This window comes from Ursus maritimus, unplaced genomic scaffold (assembly GCF_017311325.1).
Source record: "Ursus maritimus isolate PB19 unplaced genomic scaffold, ASM1731132v1 scaffold_26, whole genome shotgun sequence".
Taxonomy (NCBI): domain Eukaryota; kingdom Metazoa; phylum Chordata; class Mammalia; order Carnivora; family Ursidae; genus Ursus; species Ursus maritimus.
In genome coordinates, this window is record NW_024425119.1 from 8,180,280 (window position 1) to 8,189,174 (window position 8,895).

Sequence of the window (8,895 nt, forward strand, 5' to 3'; positions counted from 1 at the left end):
GAAAACAAAACATCTGATAATTTCACTCTTACCTGTAGATTTAAGATAAACTTCTACAAATATGCACCAGAGACATGTTTATACCAGCATATTTATATTTAGAATATTTATACCATCATATTTCATAGTAGTAATAAATAATCCAAAAGACTATTGACAAGCTAATGGATAAATTCACTGGGAATTTTATTTATACAAGAAAATATATCCTACATGAGGGAAGACTAAATTAACTATAGCTTTTGCAATGACAGAAATGGAGTTCAGAAATACGATACTGGGGGCGCCTGGGTGGCCCAGCGGTTAAGCGTCTGCCTTCGGCTCAGGGCGTGATCCCGGTGTTATGGGATCGAGCCCCACGTCAGGCTCCTCTGCTGGGAGGCTGCTTCTTCCTCTCCCACTCCCCCTGCTTGTGTTCCCTCTCTCGCTGGCGGTCTCTATCTCTGTCGAATAAATAAATAAAAAATCTTTAAAAAAAAAAGAAGAAACACGATACTGAAAAAGTAAAGCAATCTCAGAACACTAGATGCAGTTTGATATTTTATAAAGCTTAAAAACAAGCAAAACTAAACAACACATTATTATATATATATTATGCATATATATCTATATATTTTAAACTAGTAGGCAAGGTAATAAGAAACACGCAATTCAGAATAGAAGAGGAAAACAGGTAGAAAAAAGAGGTTACTAAAGATCCAGTTTCCTGGTTGAATGGTGGGCTTATGTACATTCAGGTTAATAAATCGTGTACATGTAATTAACATTTTTGTCTAATGAAATATTATATTAAACAGAAAGGAATTTAAAGCATTTTTAAAAACAAATAAATTAGGGGCACCTGGGTGGCTCAGTAGGTTAAGCATCTGCCTTCAGCTCAGGTCATGATCCCAGAGTGCTGGGATTGAAACCCACGACAGGCTCCCTGCTCCCTGCTCTGCAAGGATCCTGCTTTTCCCTCTCCCCCACTTGTGCTCTCTCCTGCTCACTCTCTCTCTCTCAAATAAATAAATAAAATCTTTAAAAAAATAAAATAAAAAATAAATTACTGAAAATAGTTGCAACATATATGACAAGAAGCAATACTACTTTGAAATAAATATAAAGATCTCATACTATTCACAGTATGGAGTTTTCTCAAGAAGTTAAAAATAGAACTACCTTATGACCCAGCAATTACACTACTAGGTATTTACCGCAAAGATACAGATATAGTGAAATGAAGGGGCCTGCACCCCAATGTTCATAGCAACAATGTCCACAACAGCCAAACTGTGGAAGGAGACGAATTGTCTTTCAACAGATGAATGGATAAAGAAGATGCGGTTTATATATACAACAGAATATTACCCTCAACCATCAGAAAGGATGAGTACCTACCATTTACATCAATGTGGATGGAACTGGAGGGTATTATGCTAAGTGAAATAATTCAGTCAAAGAAAGACAATTATCATATGGTTTCACTCATATGTAGAATATAAGAAATAGTGCAGATAGCCATAGGGGAAGGGAGGGAAAACTGAATGGGAAGAAATCAGAGAGGGAGACAAACCCTGAGAGACTCTTGACTCTGGAAAACATGCTGAGGGTTGAGGAAAGGAAGCGGGTGGGGGGATGGGGTAATTGGGGGATGGGCATTAAGGAGGGCACGTGATGTGATGAGCAGGAGGTGTTCTATGCAACTGATGAATCATTGAACATCACATCTGAAACTAATGATGTACTGTGTGTTGGCTAATTGAATTTAAATTTAAAAAAATCTCTCACACTATTCTAATGTAAAACAAATATTACAAATGCATGAAAAAACAATTTTGCACAAAATTGCATAAAAATGCATGAATAAGCACTTAATTAAAGTCAATAAGCATCTGAATACCATGATTCAATGTCAATAACGTTTAAAATGTTAATTTGAAACAATAAATGCCATTCAGTCTACAACTTGGACATTAATTAAAATTATCAAAAATATGAAAAATATAGGCCTGTCTGTGTGGCTCAGACGGTTAAGCATCTGCCTTCGGCTCAGATCATGATCTCAGGGTCTTGGGATCCAGGCCAATGCTGGGCTCCCTGCTCAGTGAGGAGTCTGCTTCTCCCTCTGCCTGCCAACCACCTGCTTGCGCTCTCACTCTCCCTCTGTCAAATATATAAATAAAATCTTTAAAAAACATGAAAAAATTTAAAAAGGATAATTTCTGTATTAGATGTATAAAACAATTTATTTGCAAAATTACTAATTACAATATAAAAATTAAATAACTTCAATAATCATTCCTAGAGTCTTATTTAAATCTATTTGAATGTTTCCAAGTGATGGAAACATACACAACCAATAACATTTTGTATCATAAGTGAATATGTGATGTAATAAAAATGTTAAAGAACTATACAGGTATAATACTAATTTTCTTTAAAATATTATGTATATATTTTTAAAGATTTTTTTATTTTTTTGAGAGAGAGAGAGAACACCAGCGAGGGGGAGGGGCAGAAGGAGAGTGAGAAGGGGACTCCCCGCTGAGCAGGGAACCCAACACGGGGCTCGATCTCAGGACCCTGAGATCATGACCTGAGCCGAAGGCAGGCGCTTAACCGACTGAGTCACCCAGGTGCCCCTAAAATAGTATATATTAATATAAAAATATATCACAAATTGGTTTTCAAATTCTTAGGTGTGTTTTTCTCTTGGTGTTAATATTACGTATGTTTTCTTTATCCTGTTTATTCTCTTTGATTTCTATATTTGTTCTAACTTTTTCTAATTTTTAAAAATTCACTATGTTAAATATGTATATTTTTTCAATGAGACTCCCTAAATTACACATATTCTATTGACCTCAAAATAATTGTTGTGGGTAGTGATTAGGGGGAAGGCAGGGTGAGGGAATGTAGACCCAAAAGCAGTCATCCTCTAGAACTCACTGAAACAACTGGTGAGAAAACAGGAATTCAGGAGCAGGATACACATGACCACAGTGGGCAAAAGATTCTGTTGAGCCTGGCATCCGTCAAAACCTGTAGAAACCAAATAGAGCAAGATGGAACTCCATGCCTCTCTGGGATATGCTAGATGACTTCAGAGATTTAAACACATAACAAGGTAGAGGCAGTAAAGAACTTTCTTCCAAAGGAAATGGCACAAAACTTCTTTTATCCTAGGAAAATGTCATAGGATTAGATCTTGTGATGGAAACCACCAAAGGGTTCAGGATGTTTTAGCATATGATGGTAAAAGTTTGCATGTGTGTCCAAATCTATTTTGATGCTTTTGGGAGTGGTTTAATTAGTATTTTCAGGGCTACTTATTTTTATTTCTCAACTCTTTGGTTTACCTTCTCTCTAGTTTTATTGCCATGCTTCTCCTCCAGACTTTATCACCCCACTTTGTTTATTCATTTACTCATTTATTGCGGTATGCACCAGACTTGCTGTTTTATTGTGGACAAAGAAGGATGAATCAGTATTTTCCCCTGCATTCTACTGTGTGGTTGGTTTTTTTTTTTTTAAGATTTTATTTATTTATGTGACAGAGAGACAGCCAGCGAGAGAGGGAACACAGCAGGGGAGTGGGAGAGGAAGAAGCAGGCTCATAGCAGAGGAGCCTGATGTGGGGCTCGATCCCATAACGCCGGGATCACACCCTGAGCCGAAGGCAGACGCTTAAGGACTGCGCTACCCAGGCGCCCCTCTACTGTGTGGTTTTTGACTGGGATGTACAAGCAGCACAACCTTTGTAGTTCACTGTAATGAGAACTGCTGATGGACATCGTGATGATTTACCAAAGCTAGCCCCTTTGCTTGCATCTCACTATTTCTTTTTAATTTAATAGCCGCTGTTTCTTTCTTCCATTCTTCCTGCCTTTCTTTCCCTCCCTCCTTTCTTTCTTTTCCTTCCTTCCTTCCCTCCTTGCCTCCCTTCCCCTTCCTTCCTTCCTTCCTTCCTTCCTTCCTTCCTTCCTTCCTTCCTTCCTTCCTTCCTTTTCTTTTCTTTCCTTTTCTTTCCCTCAGATTTTTTTAGATGAATAAATTCAGGTCTAACTAGTTAATACTATACTATGAATTTGAAATTGGGAAGAGAGTAGATCTTAAATGTTCTCCCCCCAAAAAACAAATGGTAACTATGTGACATGACGGAGGTGTTAGTTAATGTTATGGTGGTAATCGTTTTGCCATAAATAATTGTATCAAATCAGCAGTTGTACTCCTTAAATTTACACGATATGTCAATTGTATCTCAAAGGAGCATTTCACTATTTCATCTACTCTCTCCCTTTCCTGTTTGTTCTCAGTTTCGCAACTAGTAAAGTTGACAGCAGTTTGTGGGAAAAGAACAAGTTGAAATAGGCAGAAACAGCATAACAACTAAAGGGGTCAAGACCTTATTCCACAAGTCATTTGGAGACTTTAAATAATTTATTCAGGGTATGCTCTATAAAATTAGCACTTTAGAAAGATTATTTTAGATGCAGATGGGAGGAGCGCCGGGTGGCTCAGTTGGTTAAGCGTCTGCCTTCTGTTCAGGTCATGATCCCAGGGTCCTGGGATGGAGTTCGGTGTTGGGCTCCCTGCTCAGTGGGGAGCCTGCTTCTCCTTCTGCCTCTGCTGCTGCCCCTCCCCCCACTTGTGCTCTCTCACTCTTGCTCTTTCTCAAATAAATAAATAAATAAAATCTTAAAAAAATAAATACAGATGGGAGGATTAATCATTGGGATTTACAGGAATAGATATAAATTTATAAGGGTAATGCACAACATTGGAGAAGGAGTCTACTTAGTAAGCTGATACCAACATGCAAGAACCGAGGAGAAATGAGCAAATAGCATAGTAATGAAGACTAGACAGGAGGGACAACTAGTAAAGTATTGTAGTCAGAACTTGTGACCCTCCCTAGACCTAATGGCATCCTACCAAATTCAACATTTTCAGCTTTCTTATTCATTTTCTAATTAAATACATGAGACGCAGCATGTTCAAGTTTAAATAAAATAAACCTGTAAGTAACACACATGAATTGTGAAGAACTGTAATTCACTAAGTCGAACTTTCTAGATGGGAGCTGGCTGTGGCTCTTGAACTATAGTAAGTCTTTCTCAAAAAAGATGTCTTTTTTAAAAAGTCAGGCATTCTGCAGATTTTCTAGAAACTTGCTGGTCTTCAGGCATAAGCAAAATAGTCACAAAATATTAAATTGACACCTCAGTGTGGTGTGGGCACTGCACCAACAGAAGTAGCATTGCATTTCCAAAAGCCTTACACAGTTTAGGCCTCAAGTCTCAGATACAGCAGAAAACCCCTTCCAGACCCGTGACCCTTTGCCATTCTTTTTTTTGCACTAAATGTCTATGACATGTAAGTTTAAAGGTTATCACTAATTTCAAATGTACTCTGAAATACTTCCTAGCCATATTTTCCTGTGTCCATTCTTAGTCTTTAGAGTCCGTTAAAGACTTGCTCTTTGTTTTCCACCTTAGAATTTCTTTTTATTTTTCTTTACTAAAATTTATAGCAGAAAGATCAAGTGTTTGGACTTAGCTGGTCCTCAATTCAAATTACATTTTGAAATTTACTATATGACCTTACATAGATCACATAGTCTTTATAAACCTTCATTTTCTATTTAACAATGGGAACGATAATACTTAAATCCCAGGTTACTTATGAGAATTAAATTGCAATGATGTAAAGCATTTACTACAGCGCTTAGCATTTGGTAACAATAAATATGCATTTCTCATTGAAGCCTTATTTTCATTTTTACAACTTCATATCCTTGTATGACTTCTAACCCATGGCTTTTATCATTTATTTTTCTTGACTTTATTAGTGATTTCTCTTTCCTTGGATTCAGATTTTGCCTCCAATATTGCTGCTGTACTAAGCACCACAAAACTTCCAACGTTTTTTATATTTCTCATTTCCTCTCTATTTTTGTCCTTACTGCATAATATTTACATCTATCTGTCGACATACATACCCCTACCATATCCACTCTCTTCCAAATGGCAAGGCAAAATATAAGTAACCCCTTACCAATATGCCAAGAGTTTTGAGGTTGCATCATTATGAGACTATCTCTTCCTAAGTCTTAAGTAATAATTCCTGGGGGCACCTGGGTGGTTTAGTCGGTTAAGCCTCCGACTCTTGATTTCGGCTCAGGTCATGATCTCAGGGTCATGGGATCAAGCCCCGTTTCAGGCCCTATGCTCAGTGTGGAGTCTGCTGTCCCTCCCTGCCTGCCCCTCGTCCCTGCTCTCTCTCTCTCTCAAATAAATACATAAAATCTTTAAAAAAATGTTTTTTAATATATAAAAAAAGACATAATTCCTGGATCCTCTGTTACACATGTCTCAGAGGTGTGCTAATGATGTAAAAACAGATCTGTTCATCAGAAATAAGAAGATTGTAAAATTAAGTTCCCGGTACTTGAAAGAAGAAGTCATTATAAAAGCTGAGGTTGTGTTTCCCTTGTTACTTCCTCGTCGCTTTAAGATATGGGGCAGCAAAGGAAGTTACAGAAGCTGCCTGAGAGCTCTCACAGAGTAAGGGGAACTACAAACTGCCACCCTAAACTTCAAAAACTTTCATTTTTTATGTGAAAAGATTAATGTGGATTTTACTTAAAAAGTAAACTATGTCCCCAGGTTTATTCACTTTAGTGTACATATTACAACTGGCTATGGTAAAGGGCTCAGATGGAAATTACAAGACTCACAGCCAGATTTCCTTCCTTACTTTTCTTTTTTCTTTTCTTTTCTTTTCTTTTCTTTTCTTTTCTTTTCCTTTTCTTTCTTTTCTTTCTTTCTTTTTCTCTTTCTTTCTTCTTTCTTTCTTTCTTTCTTTCTTTCTTTCAGATTTTATTTGTTTATTTGAGAGAGAGAGAGAGTGCAAGCATATGAGTGGGGGGGTTGCAGAGGGAGAGGAAGAAGCAGATGCCCCACTGAGCATGGAGCCTGACACAAGGCTCAATCCCAGGCCCCTGAGATCATGACCTGAGCCAAAGGCAGACACTTAACCAACTGAGCCACCCAGGAGCCCCCAGCCAGATTTTCTATGAAAGTTTTGCTTTCAACATGAGCATGGATAAACACATTTGAAAATATTCTATAATCTATGAACATGTTTAAAATGGAGTCCTTGGAAAATTAGATTTTTAATGTGAATGATCATGTGAAAGAAAATAACGTTTAGTCATCAAATGAGTTTGGAAAACATCAATTTAAATGATTTAAAATATTTGGTGGAAAGCAGCAGAAGTAGTTTCGCAGCTCATAGTGATTGTTGTATGTTCTAATGGGCTTATACATCCTATGCTGCTTCTTTGGGAAAATTTCTTTTTCTCCCTCATGTTCAATATGTACTAGTTAGAGCTCACATCTTCTTATAAGCCCATGCCTCCCTGATTATAGTGACAGGTCCAAGGAAAAGCCAACAAGTCCATCAGTGTACTTGTCAGGATTTTTCATACCATACTTCTCTATGGAGTAGGCTGATTAATAAAAATGAAGCTAAGGGTGCCTGGGTGGCACAGTTGGTTGAGCATCTGACTCTTGGTTTCGGCTCAGGTCATGATCTCAGAGTCCTGGGATCGAGCCCCGCATTAGGCTCCACACTCAGCACGGAGTCTGCTTGAGATTCTCTCTCTTTCTCCCTCTTCCCCTCCTGCTCATGCTCTCTCTCTCTAAAAATAAAATAAATAAATCCTTTTAAAAAAATGAAGTTAACATAAAGAAATTAAAATGAGACATAAGAAAATAAAGACTTTAAATAACTTAGCCCTTATAAATTTCCATTGCTAAATTCAAAAGCTTTGTCGTTCCTTGTCCCTTCCTTGTCAACCTAGATACATGACAGACCACATAACAAAGGTGAAATAAAATTATACTACAATGGGGTACCTGGGTGATTTAGTCAGTTAAGCATCTGACTTTTTTTTTTAAAGATTTTATTTATCTATTTGAGAGAGAGAGAGTAGGAGATGGAGAGCACGAGCAGGGTGAGGGGCAGAGGGAGAAGCAGACTCCCCGCTGAGCAGGGAGCCCACTGCAGTGCTAGATGCCAGGATTCCAGGATCATGACCTGAGCAGAAGGCAGACGCTTAACTGACTGATCTACCCAGGCGCCCCTAAGCATCTGACTCTTTACCTCAGCTCAGGTCTTGGTATCAGGGTTGTGAATTCAAGTCCTCCATTGGGCTCTAGGCTGGGCATGGAGCCTACTTGAAAAAAAAAGAAAGAAAAAAGAAGAAAAAGAAAAGAGGAAGACTAATTAAATCTCAGTGCTTGCTAGGTAGGAGATAGCTATACCTCTGACATTGTCTCCTCTTCTCAGAGCAAAGGTAAATGCCCAAGCCAGAAATGGTCAGAAGAAAAACGGGAAGAACATTTTCTGGAAAAGCTGGAGATGAAGTAAGTATTGGAGAAATATAATTTATGATCCAGCACAAGGTCATATGATCAAGAAAATGGAGAATACAAAGGGAGGGTACCGAAACTTGGTCTGGTACCTTGTTTCTCAGCCACAACTTCCTGAAATTTTCAAAATACAGGATGACTGGAAACATTTTCACTTCTTTGACATTTTCCTGCTNNNACACACTCCAGAGTAAACTCTTGCTGGTAAATGGGTGAACTTTGATCTTACAGAAGTGAGAACTAAAAACATAGAACAACGAAAACCTGGTTATTGCTATTCTTTGACAAAACATATGTACTGATACTTGCCTTCACAACAAATCTGCTACTCTTTTGGGCTTCCTCCATTTCCAGTCTCCCAAAGTTACCTCCCTCAGATGCTTGGTAGCAGTTCCTGAGCTAAAGATTTGAGTCTCTTTCTCGCATTTACAATGAGCAGATACAATGAATGCGACAACCTTCTCCTTTGGCAGTA

General features: G+C 38.1%; 1 long non-coding RNA gene across 1 annotated transcript; it reads right to left on the reverse strand.

The window, feature by feature from the left end:
• Nucleotides 1-406: 406 nt before the first annotated feature.
• On the reverse strand, nt 407-8,625 carry LOC103656169. The gene is made up of 3 exons (XR_566563.2): nt 8,152-8,625; nt 2,932-3,024; nt 407-443 (listed from the first exon to the last, which is right to left on the reverse strand). It is a non-coding gene; the product is annotated as an uncharacterized LOC103656169 (long non-coding RNA).
• Nucleotides 8,626-8,895: the final 270 nt, after the last annotated feature.